The 17,997-nt window shown below is 38.8% G+C and overlaps 1 non-coding gene across 1 annotated transcript; it reads right to left on the bottom strand.

Moving 5' to 3' along the window:
- Nucleotides 1-13,106: 13,106 nt before the first annotated feature.
- LOC135271517 (small nucleolar RNA SNORA67) lies at nt 13,107-13,238 on the bottom strand. Its single transcript, XR_010339676.1, has one exon. It is a non-coding gene; the product is annotated as a small nucleolar RNA SNORA67 (small nucleolar RNA).
- Nucleotides 13,239-17,997: the final 4,759 nt, after the last annotated feature.

Consider the following 17,997-nt stretch of genomic DNA (forward strand, 5'->3'; position numbering starts at 1 on the left):
ATTATAAGGCAGCAGCCCAGCAGCAGGATGCATACCCATATAAGATAAATCCCAGTTTACAGTCATGGGAACTCTCTGAGTACCATAGTTTGAGGTAGCATTAGAGAACCCCAAGTTCCAACTTCTTTACATGACAGCTTCACCCAAGTTCCTGGAGTCTCTAGGATGGTGCTGGAGTGTGTCTCATGGAGGAACACATTCAATTTTAGTACTGACAAATATTTGCTCTTTGTAAAAGGTTGATATTTGAACTTAGGTTCTGTGGCAGCCAATATGAGTAGAAGATTTCAACATACCTAAGGGCCGTGGCTGAAGTTAATGAGTACTCTTCTTTGGGAAAAAAAAAATCTTACAAGGGAAAAATAGTAAAACACTACGTAAAACTCTGTTTCCAAATAAATGGATCACATACCCTGGCTCTGCTAAATGCCTAGAGAAATATTTATTTACTGAAACACATCAACTGCTTTACTACTGTGAGGCTGGCCTTGGTCTGGGGAGGTGGGGGCGGGAATGCAGGACTTCAGTGTATCTCGCCCATCATCTGAAACCGTCTTCCTCTACCTTCTAGCACCGTCCCTGGTTCCACATGCTCATCAGAATGGCTCTTAGGAATCCTTACTTTTGACTTTAGCTATTTTTTATACACTGAAAAGGAAAGGAAATCAAATCAAAATATCATCTGAAGTGTCCTGGGCCTTAATTTCTGGAACGGAGATTGTGACTGGGAGAGCGTGTTCCTTTATTTGTTTCTAAGTTCTATCACAACCTGAGAAGCAGCTCAAAAATGAGAAATTAGTTTTCTGAACCTCTTGAATGCGAGGTGTTTTTTTTTTTTTTTTTTTTTTTTTAATAGGAAAGGCCCATTGTGACTAATGACACAGATGGGCTAATTCCTCCCCACATTTCCCAGTAGCATTCTCTGTTGTGTGAACCAACTTGTCGTCAAAAATATTCACAACCTGAGAATTTCCATCAGATAAAAAAACAACCTGTTTATAAGATGAATTTTGCAGGAGTCTTCCTGCTTCAGTTTCTTCCTGGGATTTTTTTTTTAAAACTAGATAAAAAGAATCTTTAAAATGACCTTTTAAAGAAATTGTTAGAAGATAAATCTGAGCTAGGCATGGTGGCGCATGCCTGTAATCCCAGCTACACAGGACACTGAGGCAGGAGGAGGATCACTTGAGCCCAGAAATTGTGACTAGCCTGGGCAACATAGCAAGACCTTCTCTCCCCCCGTAAAAATATTCCAATGCTCCATGTTTCTTTCCACCTTATAAAGTGGTTGCAAGTGGGGAACCCAGCAGGGACTAGAGATGCTACTAAGGGATTATCACATGACACCTCCCAGGAGAATGGAAAGGCTCATTCTCATGCATGCTGTTGTTTTAGGTCTGCCTTTTTTCCTTTCCTTTTCTTTTTCTTTTTCTTTTTTTTTTTTGAGCTGGAGTCTCACTCTGTTGCCCAGGCTGCAGTGCAGTGGCGTGATCTCAGCTCACTGCAGTCTCCACCTCCCAGGTTCAAGTGATTCTCCTGCCTCAGCCTCCTGAGTAGCTGTGACCACAGGCACCTGCTACCACGCCCAGCTAATTTTTGTATTTTTAGTAGAGACTGGGTTTCACCATGTTGGCCAGGCTGGTCTTGAACTCCTGACCTTGTGATCCACCTGCCTCGGCCTCCCAAAGTGCTGGAATCACAGGAGTGAGCCACCGCGCCTGGCCTGGGTCTGCCTTTTCTGTTGTGCCAAGGTGCTTAGCCTCCAAAATTGCTGGGCACCGTGCAAGCCTGTGCTAATGAAAAAGGAAAGGGACGTGCTACCTTCGTAGCCTGACTCCTTCTGAGTCTGAAACATGGGAACCCCTGAGCTGCATGGGTGAAATTTGCCATCAGGAGTAGGAATTCCTTAAGAGAGGAAGGAAAATGTATTGACTTGTCTGGGAGACCAAAAATCAAAAAGGACCTGCACTCCCCAGGAGGAAATTCAGAGTAAAAACAAGACTCGCCACCACTTTCTTCCCACAGGGGCAGCAAACACGAAGGGACTTCATATTTTTTCCTCATAACAAATGTGAATATTTACCTTATTGGAAGAGTTTTACCTTCCTCAGGAGCTCCTCGAGCTTTTGGAAAATACCGAAATAGTACAGCAAAGGGCATAGCCCTCAAAAGATACAGAACTGTATTTTTTAAAATACAGAATTGCCGTCAAGTCAAATAGTTTAATGAAAATAGGCCTGAAAGAGGCCAAGAGAAGGGCTTTGTCTTTGGTTTCGGATGGCACTCTGGCAGTGCAGCAGGGAGAGACCTGTCCAGGTGGTGCAGTCAAAGGATCCCAGCCTGAAATCCTGGCGCCTGTTTCTACCTCTTGTTTGTGGCCCCATAGCTGTGTGAACTTGAACATGCCAGTTCTCCTCTCTAAACTTCAGCTTCCTCTACTGCAAAATGAAAGGCTTGGAGAAACTAAGTTCCCTGAGGAGAAGGCTGAGCATGGTGGCTCATGCCTGTAATCCCAGCACTTTGGGAGGCCGAGGTGGGTGGATCATCTGAGGTCGGGAGTTTGAGACCAGCCTGGCCAACATGGTGAAACTTTGTCTCTACTAAAAATACAAAAATTAGCTGAGTGTGGTGGCACATGCCTATAGTTCCCACTACTCAGGAGACTGAGGCATGAGAATCACTTTAACCTGGGAGTCAGAGGTTGCCGTGAGCCAAGCTTGCACCACTGCACTCCAGTTTGGGCGACAGAGCAAGACTGTCTCAAAAAAATAAATAAATTTCCTGCAAAGAAATCTTTAATTCCAATACAGCCACTTGAAGTTGCTGCTGGGTTTTGGCAGACACTTCTTCCCCTGGCCCGCCAGGACTTGTCTCTTGAGCTAAGCTTACTACTTCTCAGAACAGCTTCCCAAGAGAGTCTGGATCATTATTCCTGGACAACTCTGAATTGGGGTAAATTCTCTTTGACCTCTGACAGTTGAATAGGTCCTGGCTTGGAACAGGGAGTGGTTGAAATCTGTACACCTACGAGAGCTTCAGAAGCATCAGAATCACCTTGTTCACTGGCTAACGAAACAGAATGGACTCCCAGTCCACACTTTATGGAATCCCTGTGGAGTGGTCTCTGAAATCTCTATATTGGTTGCAATTCTTACCAGCTTAAATAATCTCTCAAGGTTGAGTACAGTGGCACATGCATGTAATCCCAGGACTTTGGAAGGCCAAAGCAGGTGGATCATTTGAGGTCAGGAATTTTAGACCAGCCTGGCCAACATGGTGAAACCCTGTCTTTACTAAAAATAATAGAAATTAGCTAGGCATGGTGGTGCTTGCCTGTAGTCCCATTTACTCAGGAGGCTGAGGCAGAATGATTGCCTGAGCCTGGGAGGTGGAGGTTGTAGTGAATTGAAATCACTCCACTGCGCTCCAGCCTGGGCAACAGAGTAAGATTCGGTCTCCAAAACAGCAACAACAACAAAAACCCAAAAAACCCAAAAAATAAATAAAAAACTCTCAGATCTCTTCTGGCACTTTGAGAACAGGACATTATTAACAGAGCTCCCAAAATTGGAGTGACACAGGGCTAGCCAGAAGGCTGACCACTGTCCCACCTTGCAAACATCAGCTGTAAGACCTCTCTTCATGACATCCATGCTCATTCTTGTTGGCTGGTACTTTCCTCTTTACTACCTCTTGGACCTTCCAAATTCATCCTTTCTTTGCAGCCCAGCTCAAATCTCTTTTCCTGTATGACATCGTCCCTTCCTATTCATCCAGCCCAAATTTGTTATCCTTTTTTTTCTCCCCTGAAATCCATCCTATACTGACTCACACTCTGTCTCTCTTTGTGACTCAGTGAGCTCTGGCTGGTAAGTCTTGGCCTTCTGGACTGTGAGCTACTTCCTCCCAAGCAGGTGGCCAGGGACACATCTTTCCCATGCATCCTCCTTGGTGTTGGGGACAGTGCCAGTCACAGAGGGTGATGCCCTGGGGTTCCATGCACTCAGGACCTGCAGACCCCACTACAGGACCAGGGTCACAGTTGGGGGTAGATGGGGGAAGAGGGAGATAGCTAGGGATATGAGCCACTTGCTTTCAGCATGTCTAAAGACATATGCCATCAGTGCCTGGAGGAGAGCACCAGTGAGCCTGTGTTCCCTGTTCTGGCAACAGCAGGTCATGCCCTTCTCTCGCCCACTCCCTATAGCCTCATAACGACCCTCTTCCTCTTCAAGAATGATGTGGATGTCTATTGTAATTTAGTTTCCTATCAACTAAAAGATGGTGAGGGTGTGGTCCTCCATACTGTTATCTGCCATTTAGCACATGGTTAAGTACCTTGATTTTGAGTCATTCCAAATCTACCCTGTCCAATGGGATAGCCACTAGCAACAGGTACAACTTAAATTTAAGTTAAACAAGATTGAATAGAATTTTAAAATCTAGTTTTCCAGTTGCAGTGATCACATCTCAAGGCTCATTAACCACATAGGGCTAACAGCTACCGTATTTACTACACAGAGCAGATACAGCACATTGCAATCATTCAGAAAGTTCAATTGAACAGCGCTGGTCTAGACTGGGTTCAAATCCTTGCCCTTCTGTGTGATCTGAAGATCACACAGAAAATGAGTGGAAGGGCAAGGATTTGACCCCAGTTTCCTCACTTTTCTATTTTGAGCAGGATTTGAACACAGTTTCCTCAGTTTTCTGTTTTGTAAGTTGTGTCTCAGTTTCCTCACTTACGAAATAGAAAAGATAATATCTACCTGGCAAAATTGCTGAGGTTCAAATAGGATAATCCATGCAAAGGGAGTATCAGAACATAAGAACTCAAGGTAAGTTACAACAACAGCAGCTTATGTGTTGGCCCCATTGGATCTGAATCCCGTCTTCCCACCACGAACAATAGCTTTGACACCAAATACAAGATGGCCTCTCAATAAATAGTTAAATGTGTGAGCTGAATTGAAAGGGAGTTACATGGTTGCCAGACCCAGTATGCTCTGTTGGGTCAGACTGAGTTTTTCTCTGTGTACGTGCAGTTCCTTGGGTCTGCCTGTGAATCAGGGGACATTTTGTTGCTTTCACCTTTTCAGAAAGGACAGAAATTTCCCTGATTGTGGGCTTTCAGCCAGGGTGAGCATGCGTTGACCCTCTCCAGTTCTCAATCTCTCTCTCTCTTTTTTTTCCCCACACTGAAAGCATATTCCCTTCTAAGAGGAAGTTTGTTTTCCGTGTCCTGGAAATGTCAGGCTCCCCAGAGGGCTGGAGGGTGGATCCGTCTCAGTCAAATGTCTCTTCCTATGATGCAGTGGATAACCCCCCCTGCTTTCTTGAATGACATCAGCTGAGCCATAATCAAAGTGCTCACGCCTGACTCACCGTGCACTGTGGAGAATTGACTTCCAGCATAGCGGAGTGGGGGCAAAGTGGAGGAAATGGCCCTTGGCATGTGAATGACTTCTTGACTTTTGACTCAAACAGTTTCAATTGTGGTCAGGCCTCAGCGTTCCGGTGCATCTCTTTATTGCCTTGAGGCTTCTTGACTTAATTCTTGGCCAGTTTACAGTAAACCTGAACATGGGAATCCCATCCTGGGCTTCACAGGTCACTGCGGAAGGACCAAGTTGCAGCAAGAGGGAGCTGGGAAATTAGAATACTTTGCTGACTATGCCCAGATGCTGGCCTCTGAGTTGCACATTCCTTACAATATACAGGAGCTAGCGGAAGCTAAGCTAGTTCATGCATGTTGCCATTTGGTGATGACTTATTGGGGGAGATAAGGCAATGTTTGTGGTTTCAGGAGCCAACGTACCATTAGGAGCTCACCTTGAATTGCTTTCAGAAGCAGAGAGATGTCAGCTGTTTCCCAGCCTCTTAGGCTCTCGTCTCCCTTGTAATTATAACTCATTGTTCCACTGACTTCCTTTCTCGTTGGACAGTGTCTCAAGGGTAGACCTGTCTCAGGGCAGGGCTTTCAGAAGCAGTTCTAAATGGTACGCAAACGTGTGCTGGGATTTTCCCAAAGTTCCTTAAAGTCTGACAGCTGAGTTGTCTAAGAGCCAAACCAAGCCTAGCAAAAGTGAAAATTAGTTTGCCATCAGCGCTGTTTCCCTACCGAAACAGTTGATAGTTCATCACCTCATCCATCCATCGTCTGAAACTCAGCACTTAAAACCTTTTTCTCCTCCTGCTTTCTAGTACATGGCAAAGATAGATATTTTTCATTCTAGGGTATACTTTTTTCTAGATATTGACTTTTTTGGGTCACTTTTAATTTTTCTATCATTTAAAAATTCCAGAAAATTTGCAACAATAGTACTTTGATGTACCCTTCTTTACCAGATTCATCACCTGTTGACAGTTTCCCCCATTTGCTATCTTTTCTCCCAATTAAAAAAATTACGGTAAAATGCACATAAAAGTTAACATCTTAATCATTTTTAAGCATACAGTTCAGTAATAGTAATTATATTCATAGTGTTATGCAACCATCATCACTGTCCGTAACTCCATCTGATAACTTTTCATTTTGGAAAGCTGCACCTCTATACCCATGACATGATAACACTGCATTTCTACCTTGCGTCAGCCCCTGGCAGCCACCATTCCACTTTCTGTCTCTGTTTTTGGCCACTCCAATTTTCACTTCACCATTTGTCTGTCTCACCATTTCTCTCTTTGTTTCTTGCTCTGTCATCTCTCTGTCTCTTGTTCTGTCTCTCTATATACACGTACATTCTCTTTGAGAGTAAATTGGAGACATTGTACCTCTCAACTCTTGAATACTTCAATGTGTATTTTCTAAGGATATTTTCTTACGTAACTATAGTGCAGTTACCAGAGATCGTGTTCTTAAAAAAAATATTTTTATTTTTATTTTTGTGGAGATGGGTTCTCCCTTTATTGCCCAAGCTAGTCTCAAACTCCTGGGCTCAAATAATCCTCCCACACCAGCCTCCTAAAATGCTGCGATTATAGGCATGAGTCCCCTTGCTCAGCTGACACTGAGTTTTAAATGGAGGCAATAACACTGAGACTCATAAAGCTTAAAAAAGTATGTTCTTTATACATTTCTCGAGTGTATTGCTATAAAACCAGAACCAAAACCAACCAACCAACCAACCAAAACCCCCACACATGTATTAAGTGCATACTGTATCTCCAGCAAGAGGGGTGGAGCTGTGCCCAAAATGAGGAAAATATAAGACACTGATTTTTTAAATTTGAATTTTATTTTTTGTTTCTGTAGAGATGGGGTCTTCCTATATTGCCCAAGCTGGTCTCGATTTCCTGGGCTCAAGTGATCCTCCCACCTTGGCTTCCCAAAATACTGGGATTATAGGCACGAGCCCTAGTAGGAAAATGATATAAACATGTAAAAAGTTAAGAATCAATGAAATATTTAAAAAAAATCATGTTAATTAGTTAAATGCAGATTCTTTGGGAAAAATAAAACACCCTTGAAACCATCAGAAAAATGGCAAATTCAGTGTAAAAATAATTCCTTGAACTTTATTTTTAGGCTGTGTAAATTTCTTGGCTAATTATAAAATTGTAGCACGATGTTGAGATAATTGGCAGTAAAGTTTTGATAGGATTGAATTTTTCATAACTTCGATCAAATCAGAATATGGAGCAAAAAACTATTCCTGGTTTTAGTAGACAAAGCCTCTGGTTCCTAAATCAAAGAAAACTTGTACTAAAACTCACGTGTAGTCTTTAAGTGCAAAGGATTGATGGAAAGCTAGATGGAAGCCTCCCCATATTTGTAAGTCTGCCCCTCCAGAGCCTGGTGCCAGGCACATACTAGATATGTAATATGCATTATTTGATGAGAAACAATGCACTATATTTGGAGCCAAAGACATGAAGCGTGAATATATATCCTGGGGGACAAGAACTTTGGATTAGTTATCTTCATCTTCATCCTCAGAAGAAGAGGTACAGTGAAACAATATGTACTATTTTTTGGTTTGTTTTTGCTGACACTTCTCCTTTGTTCGGTGAGAATGCAAGGAGGAGACAAGTGTCTGGAACATGGTGCACACTCACCCTCACTATGACCCATGTGTAGAGTGGCCTGGACCTCACAAATTGCTGGGGTGAACAGAGAGGATATATTATTTGAAATGGGGGATGATCCCAAATAGGGGTTGGTCCTAGTGCATGCTCAAAAACAAAAGAGTTGGCTGAAATACACTGAAAAATTACAAGATGGTGACCTAGAATGGGAAGCCTGAAATAACAATTAGGGCAACAAGGATAGAATCAAAGGATTGGTGATCCAAGGAAGATGAGTTAAGGATCCAGGGTGAGTCTGAGTGAATATGGAAGACAGGGTGCAGCATGTGGCTTTCATGTATTTACAGTGAATCTGCATAGGTGGGCTTGAGCCATTTTGGGTAAAGAATGGAGTAGACATAGAGTAGAACTTCATAAATGTCCTCCAAAATGAAAGATAGTAGTTCAGTACCTTATGATGTAGGTCATTAGGAACCACCAAAGAACCTCTGAACTGAAGACATTGTCATCCTCTGCAAGGATTTGTAAGTACATCCCACCCCTACCCCTCAGATATGTACAGGACTTAGTACAGACTTTGTAAAACAGCGATTTCCATCCTGAATATATAAACTCAGGAGCATAAAGGTCATAGACATGGAATGTGAGGTTGGCATTCTACATTATGGGTATCAGTAATTGCCCCCTCCCCAGCTTCTCTTCCTTATTTGTAGTCATGTTACCGAAAATAAATCCTGTCTCCTTACTTCCTTAAGCTCTTATTTTGTTGTCCTCCACCCATTCTCAGCCACTCATCCCCCTAGTTACATATGCCACTTTGTCATCACCAATAATTACAACATCTCCTTAATCTTAATCTCATGCCTCCTTTTCTTTGAGCAACACCTCCACTCTTCTACCTCCCTTCTTCTGGTAGTCCAACACCAACAACCTTTCTATTCCATCAGACCTTCAATCCATTAGTCCTACCATGTTTTCCTTGCCCTTTATCCCCTCATTATCTTGATTCCTTCTTCGCCTATCTTAAATTCCGTGTTCAATTATTATAACCCTTGTGTATGTCTTTGACTCACTTTCCATTTTCTCACTTTATATATTCACTTTGACAAACTGCAACCTTGATTAAATCCAACTTTTTGCTTGGTGGCTGTATCTGTGTTTGGTGAAATGTAGTTGGAGGAAAAGATATAATTACACTGGCTAGTCGCACTTTAAAATCATGATGATCTTGACTCTAAAATAAACTTTTTAATGCAGAGAAGCAATTTTACTCTTTGTCCCTGGTCAATGCACACTCTCCTTGTTGTAGAATTGCTTCATGATTTGTTGCAAACAGTCTCATTCCACATATTCCCTCCTGTGCAACTGATTTTTAAATTGAATTTTATCGAAATAAAACAGGTACGTAGTTTAACAAGTCAATAAATAATATTAGGTATGTAACTAATGACAGTAGTTTTGCCAAATTTTCTTTCATGCAATTCCCATGGTAATACTTTTAACTCTTGTTACTTTTGTTCCCCCCATAGATCATAATTATACTACCATTTCTTATTTTTTCAATAATATAGTGCCTTTACACACACACACATCTTATTCTTCTGACTCTTCTCCCCTTCTTCCAGTATTTTTTTTTTCCAAAAATTTTGGTTAAGTCATTTCTCAATGTTTATGTTATTACTGTGTAATTAATATTCACATTTGAACTTATAAAGTATGTTAGGACATTTTTTCTTTTTGAAAAATAGAAAAAATTTTATTTTTTTCTTGGAATTAATTATTATCACTTCTTTATTTGCAAAGTTTTCTTTGTATCAGTTGTGAAATCACTCAAGCTTTCCTTTGGAATAGACCAGAAAATCTTGTCTGAGTGTGTTTACAACATGTCAGCTATTATATTACTTTTATTTTCTTCATGACTATTCATTCAAGAAGCCTCCTGAATCTGTTCTAGTCAAGCTGATTTCTCTCTAGAAAGAAATCTAGAGAGATTTCTAGATTTTTCTAACTAGAACTGCTATCCTGGGACTTCTCTTCACTTTTATCCTGTGAATGCCTTCACCTTTCCTGTGTGAGAGTCTTGTTACTTGGTTCCTCTTTCTTTCTCCTTCCTGTTTAACTTTTCACTGAGGAGGAATGGATCATCCAATAACTTCCTGGGAAAGATAGCTAGAAGGACAATTTTGGGGGCATATTAAAACTCTAAAATATCCTTATTTCACTCATGTCCTTAACTGATAGTTTGGCTGGGTACAGAATTCTAGATTGGCATCAATTTCCTCTCACATTTTGATGATATTGCTACATTGTTTTCTACCAGTATGGCTAATAGGAGTTTTAGTGACACTGATACATCTTTTGTAAATAAACACTATTTTTTCCCACTGTTCACATAATTTTAGGCTCTTATCTTTGTCTCTGGAATTTACAAATGCCACATAATGGACCATTGTACAGAATATTTTTTCATCAATTGCACTGTTTTTGCAGTGAGCCCTTCCAATCTGGAAAGTCATACTTTTCAGTTCTTGAAGATAGTACTGAAATTATTATTATAATATAATTATTGCTCTTTATTTTTCATATTTTTCTTTTATATATCCTGGATTGATCCTCTGCTTTCCTTATTTACTTAGCAAACTCTTTTTCTCTCTTTTTTCTACTTCTTGGGATATTTCTTCAACATTAGTTTCAAACACTTTTGTTGGATTTAAATTTTTGCTGTTGTATTTTTAATTTTCAGAAACTCTTTTTTTTGGTTATAAAATGCCGTTTATTGTTTATTTTTTAAATTGACAAAAATCATATGTATTTATTGTATACAACCTGTTTCAAAATACATATACATTGTGGAATGGCTACATTAAGCTAACATATGAATTACTTCATATATATATATATATATATATATATATATTCTTTGGTAAGAATGCTTGAAATCTATTCTCTTAGCAATTTTACAAGAATACCATACACTGTTATCAACTATAATCATCATTTTGTATCAAGAACTCTTTCTGACATTCTGAATCTTCTCCTTTTTATCGTATTATATTCTTTTTCATAGAATTCTTTCATTTCTTAATTTTTGGAGGATATCAGACATAAAATATTGCTATTAGTCTTGGCATGGCATGCAAACAAACAAAAAATAAATTTGTTGGCCTGACATGGTGGCTCATGCCTGTAATCCCAGCACTGGAGGCCGAGGTGGGCAGATCACCTGAGGTCAGGAGTTTGCAACCAGCCTGGCCAACATGGTGAAACTCTGTCTGTACTAAAAATACAAAAATTAGCCAGGCATGGTGCCTCATGCCTGTAGTCTCAGCTACTTGGGAGGCTGAGGCAGGAGAATAGATTGAACCTGGCAGGCAGAGGTTGCAGTGAGCCGAGATTGCACCACTGCACTCCAGCAACAGAGCATGACTGTCTCAAAATAAAAAATAAATAAAAAATAAAATAAATAAATAAAATAAAAGTAAAATAAAATAAATTTGTTAAAGAGCACATGCATACCTCTGTCCCTTGAGAGCTGGTGTTCAGTGCTGGGCATGAGATGTAATTTAAACATTAGTTCTCATAACTAACTTGAGGGAAATATTTATTCACCACTCTTGCCTTATGTCTTGTCTCAAAACTGAAGAGAATTGTTTTTAAATGCTGAGAAGGTTGTGGGTGGTATCATTAAGGACATGAGAGGACACTGGTTAGATGACTGGTGAGGATGTGAGAGGTGGCAGCACTTATGTAAATGTAAAACATTTTAAACTAATTTGTCAAATCATTTTCTCAGATAGCATGAAAGCAATAGATGCTTGCATAATGAAGTATAATTTTCCAGTAGTAACTTGGTATCCATTTCTTGTTTCTCTTCAGGTTTTAATTGTGGTTTCAGAGTTATTCATGGATTAATAATATTTGCTACAGTTGCTTATAACAGCTGAAGAACATTTTGCAATTTTAAACAAAAATACTGTTAGGTTTGTATACGTGTGGATCCAGATGTAACATTGTGAAATGTGATACTAATTCTTCATTGGCAAGTAGATGGACATTGAATTGGAATAAATTTATTTCTATAAAGTACATAGTAAGATATAGTTAAGTAAAAAAAGTTAAATAAAATTCAGCTTTACTTAAATAATTCTGATTTAAGTGTTGATATTTTAAATTACTTTTTTGTCTTTTAATTTTAATAGATTACTTTGCATCCTTTGAGAAAAATACCTTTTTGAAACATATTATAAAAATATTTTTTGAAATTTACTATTTGTTGAAAATATACTAAAATTTTGTAAACTCTGATACAAATATATATTTTAAAATCTTATTAGTATCAATAGAATATGAAACATGAAAATCTCAATGATAACAGTGCTTTTGCTGAAATGAAGGTAAGGAAAATAAAGCTTATGGAATAAATAAGTAGTAATTAGGAGCCATGTTTGCCTTCATTACTATCTACACATTGCTACTGGCCCAGCAACAGAACATCAGACCAGGACAATAATAATTATATTTAGTCATTGTTGATGTATATATATATTTCTTTTGCCTAAAAATTGACATTTATTCAAAGAAAAAAATGACAAGATGTCCACCTCTTGGCTCCCTTCCCTCCCCTCTCCTGCTGCTCCTCAGCCCTGCAAGATTGAACCCTCACTGGGGCTAGGTAGCAGGACAGCCCCTCAGATGAGCTCAGCAACATTAAGGGGCATCTCCTCAGTGGAGGTGTTGTAGAAAGCCTTGATGTCTTGAAGAGTCTTCTTGTCTTCTTCTGCCACCATGTTAATAGATGAAAGGTCTGGGTGTTAAGCATGTTCATTGTTTCTGGGGTTCCTGGTTTCAAAGCTTTTAAGCCTTGTCAACTGACAGAGCAAGAAAAGAGCACCCTTATGGCCAAACCGTTTACCTCAACTGATTCTGTGGATACAGCTTTTTCTTATTGGTGGAAAGGTCATAGTTAATGATTAAAGAAACCTGCTGCACACCAATGCCTCAGGCCTATGTCAAGAAAGACAACTCTTCAGCATGTGCATGAGAGGACAATCTATCCCTAAGGGAACAGACTTAGGTGTCCATGTAGGCAGCCAAGGAAGACAGAGGAAATTAGCAACCCCTGTTCCTTACGCACGCTAGATTCTGCTCCAAGTTGCTACTTTCCTGAGAGAGGCCCTGGATGTTTCCTTGAAGAGAGAATCTCCTTGGATTGTTGATATTTTTTGACTTTCAGTCATTTAAAACCCAGATTTACACACACTTTCAATTTTGTTGTTGTGAGGGAATATCATCAAGGTAAGAGGAGAGAGCATATTCTATTTGTTTGCTTAATCTAACTTTTAAATAATTAAACATATGGTACTTAAGCCTTGATATATACTCCTTTCCTAGGCAACTTACAGTACTGACTATTCTCTTAGGTCTAAACCCAGAATTGAAGGCTACTGAGATTACCTGAGCCCTTCATTGTGTTCATGTCTTCCTTCCCCTGTCACCCACTCCTCCTCTAAATTGGAATAGCAAAGCAAAGATCATGGAGGAGTAACGTATGATTTATGTTCTAGCAATCTATCATTGAGATAGAAAATAGCAAGATGTTCTTTACATAATCAAGTGCTTGTGGTGAGATGAAATGTCCTAGTATCTTTGAAAAGGAACCAACGAGCACTAACAGCTCCTTGAGGATAGAGGCTATGTAGAATTAATCTTTTTCTTTGTGCCTAGTAGAGTATCTTGCAAATTAGGGGAAGTTTTTGGAAAAGGGGTAACTTTGCAAGGTCTGGAAGATGAGTAGAGTTTGCATAGACAGAGGGTTGAAAGCATCTGGGCTGGGAATGCAACTGCCAGCAAGATACAAAGGTACATATATGTACCTGTGTATTTGTGCATGTGTGTGTGTGTTTGTACAAAGGTGCATAGATGTGTCTGTGTGTGCGTGTGTGTATGAAAGAGATAGGACTGAGGGTGGGAGAGGGGTGGGGGTAGAAAGGAAGAAATTTTAGCTCGGGTGAACTGGAAGGTATGCTGGAGGAAAGTAAGAAATTAGATGGGATAAAATAGGGCCCCAACTGATGTAAGAGCTTGGAAAAAAACCATTATTCTCAGGTTACATTAGAAACATATGGAACAGAGAGGACAGTGCTGCTATTGGAAAAAGGATGATTTAATGGCTAATTGTGAATTACTGTAATTCATTCCAATCAAGCAAAACAAAGGGGGAATAATTAAGACAGTGCCCACTTGTAAGAGATTTGAGTTTTAATGTCTGTAAAGCTCCAGAGTAAGCAGGAAGGAAAGCACATTACCTACCTTATAACTGGGTGCTTTTTCTAAAGATATTTTTAAGAGCCAATTTTTTGAGTGTCTTTGCTTAACTATAAAGAAAGCAAAGAGAAGCAGGAAGGGTGAGGGCCAGGAAAATTTGAGATGATTTTTCCCTTGTTACATAATGAAACTTAAAAAAAAGTAGATAAGCGCATCAGTCCATCAGTTTCTTTGATTTTGGGCCAAGTCTAAATGTCCTCTGTGCTGTTTGCTCGTTTTTAAAAAGCTTAATGTTAACAAACTCTAATCCATTTAGTTCTTCTTTTGGAAGGACATTTATGCTTATAAGAAAATGCAACACCTGTCAAAGGAAATCTTGTGAGGTTGAGAAGATAAGCAGTTTTTATTAAAATGAATCCAAAAAAGAACTGGGGCAAATTTATCTCCAGCACTCCTAGTCCTAAGAAAGGTGTTGGAGAATATTTAAGGGAAGGAGCTGGTAACAAATGTTCCTTTTTTTGTTTGTTTTGTTTTACAAAATATGATAAACATGTACCCCATGTATGGGAATTATCCTGTAAGTAAATACATCTTTTTTTGTTTGTTTTGTTTTACAAGACATGATAAACATATAACCCATGTAGGGGAATTAACCTGTAAGTATGGGAATTACCCTGTAAGTAAAAGTCATTGCAGTAATATCAGGGTGTTCCATTGCTGGCCCTATTATCACTTGGCTCTGTGACTTTGGAAAACTAAATGCCACCTTTTTGTGCCCCTATTTGCATTATCTGAGAACTTAAATAATTGAAATAGATGATCTCCAAGGTACATTTTAGGAGGAAGAAATGGAGGGCCAGAGGTAAGTAGGAAGTGATTGTTCAGAGAAAGGTCTGGGTGCTAAATGTGTTCATTGTTTGGGGTTCGTTGTTTCAGGTCTTTTAAGCCTTGTCAACTGACAGAGCAAGAAAATGTTATGTGTGTATACTAACCCATTATAAACACATCTATGAATAGACCTGAATATAAATGCCTTATCTATAGGAATCTAAACATAACTTCATAGTGATAGCTCCACAGCTCGAGTCCATTTCCAGATGGATCAGTCAAGCCTCCTCCCCTTGTTTAATTTTGACCTCCCTCTCCGACAGTGGAAATCTGCCTCCCACCATTTGAGATCCATTTATTTACTTGCTCAGTTCTAGTAAACGTGTATAGCGGTATCATGATTGGTTACTTATACCCTGTGGGAAACAACTTTATCAGCTAGAGTATGGTGCTTATGTACAATTTGTTTTGCCTATGATGTTACGGAGTCCACCCATTTTCAGGTTTGTTAGGTTAGTATTTTCCCCCAGACCCCTTCAGGGAGGTGGTTTTATATATTTGTAACACGATTAGATTATTTTGTCATATTCTGCATTTCATTTTGATATCCTCCAAGCTCCTAAATGATTTTTGAAAAATTTGCATGCATTAAGGCTTGCTCTTTGTGCTGTGAAGCTCTGTGGGTTTTGACAAATGCATGGTATAATAATGTATTCACCATTATAGTGTCCTAAAGAATAATTTTGCCACCGTAAAAAATTCCCTGGGGTTTGCCTACTCAACTCTCTATCCTTCCCCCAGAACCCTGGCCAACACTGATATTTTAATTTTCTTTATAGTTTTGCCTTTACCAGAATGTCATGTCGTTGGAATCATATAGTATATAGACTTTTCAGACTGACATTTTTCTCTTAGCAATGAATGCATTTGAAATTCCTCCATGTCTTTTTGCAGGTTGGTAGTTCTTTCTCAACAATCACTAAATAATATCCCATTGTGTGAATGTACCACTTTGTTTATTCATTCAGCTATCTAAGCACATCTTAGTTGCTTCCTGTTTTGGGTGATTACGAGTAAAGCTACTACAAACATTCCTTTGCAGTTTTTTGTGTGGGCATGAGTTTTCAGATCAATTGAGTAAATATCTAGAAGCATGATCGCTATATTTTATAGTTAGAAACTGCCAAACTGCCTTCCAAAGTAGCTGTATTATTTTATATTCCTGTTAACAATAAATGAGATAAATATTACTTTTTAAATTGACCGTGGAGATTTAAAATTAAAATCTTTGACTTTGTTGAAAAGTTTCTAGTTCTCTTTCATGAAGGGGAGAGTACAGAGATGGCGCAGGGATCAAACACTTAAAGAAGAGAATGAATTAAGAAAATGGCCTATATTTGAGAAAAACAGAGTGATTGGGTCTGTGGCTAATCAAAGTATATGTCTAGTTGTTACTTAGCTGCAGCTAATTGTTGTGATGCAGGAACCTCGGTCTAGTGTTTCTAATTTTTTTAAGTTTTTCAAGAGAAGCTGGAAATCTGAATTTGTATATACTGTTCCACTTTTAAAAAATATAGATGATAAACTTTACATATTAAAAGTACATAATTTGGTAAATTTTGACATATGTTTATGCCACTAAACCCATCACCCTGAATAGTTTCCTCATTTTTCTTGGCAATCCCTTTCCTATCCCGTGTCCCAGACATTCATTGATCTTCTTTTTGTCACTATACATTAGTTTGCATTTTCTTGAGTTTTTTTCTTAAGTAAATAAACGTATACTTTAAGCATTCCTTTTATCTGCCTTCTTTTGTTCAGTGTAAATATTTTCAGATTTGTTCATGTTGTGTGATCAATAGTTCATTCCTTTTTATAGCTGCATAGTTTTACATTGCATGGCTATACTATACCTTGTCTATCCATTCATCTATTACTATTTATTTAGGTTGCTTCAAATTTGCAGTATAACAAATAAAGATGATAAAGCATATTTGTGTATATGTCTTTATATGGACCTGTTTTTTAAATTTCATACTAATATTCTTAGAATAATTGGGTCATGCAATAAATAAACAGTTAAACTTTAAAGAAACTGCCAAAATATTCTCCAGAATGATTGCATTACTTTACATTCTCACCAGCAATGAAGGAGACTTCTGTTCTTCCAAATCCTCACCAACACTTGGTATGATCGGTCTGTTTAATTTTAGTGATTCTAGTCGGTATGTAGTGGTATCTCTTTATGGTTTTAATTTGCATTTTCCTGATCACTAATAATACTGAGCATATTTTCGTCCTTTATTTGTCCTTCATGTATCTTCTTTGGTAAAGTGTCTATTAAAATATTTTGTTGTTATTATATTGAGTTATGAGTTTTTTATTGAGGAGTTCTTACTCAGTTCTAATATACACGTATAGCAGTGTCATGATTGTTAACTTATACCCTGTGGGAAACAACTTTATCAACTAGAGTGTAGTACTTATGTACAATTTGTTTTGACTTTGATGTTGTGGAGTCCACCCATTTCCAGGTTTGTTAGGTTAGTGTCTCCCCCCAGCCCCCTTCAGTGAGGTGAATATATGTGTGTGTGTGTGTGTGTATTCTAGATGCATCCCTCACCAGATACATGCTTTGCAGATGTTCCTTGCTATCTGTGGTTGCTGTTTTCATTTTCTTGGCAGGGTCTTTTGAGGAGCAGATTGATTTGCTCTTGGGTCTTAATTTATAGAGATGACTGAGTGACAACACAGAGAGGTCAATGCCAATGAAAGAAAAGTTTAATGTTACTCCCAGTTTCCTTAGAAATAATAGACATAGCATAAAACTCTGGCCACAGGTAAAGCACCAGTGTCAGTTAGGAGGCAGAACAGAGC

This window comes from Aotus nancymaae, unplaced genomic scaffold (assembly GCF_030222135.1).
Source record: "Aotus nancymaae isolate 86718 unplaced genomic scaffold, 86718_ANA_hifiasm-v0.15.2.pri h1tg000079l, whole genome shotgun sequence".
NCBI classification, from domain to species: domain Eukaryota; kingdom Metazoa; phylum Chordata; class Mammalia; order Primates; family Aotidae; genus Aotus; species Aotus nancymaae.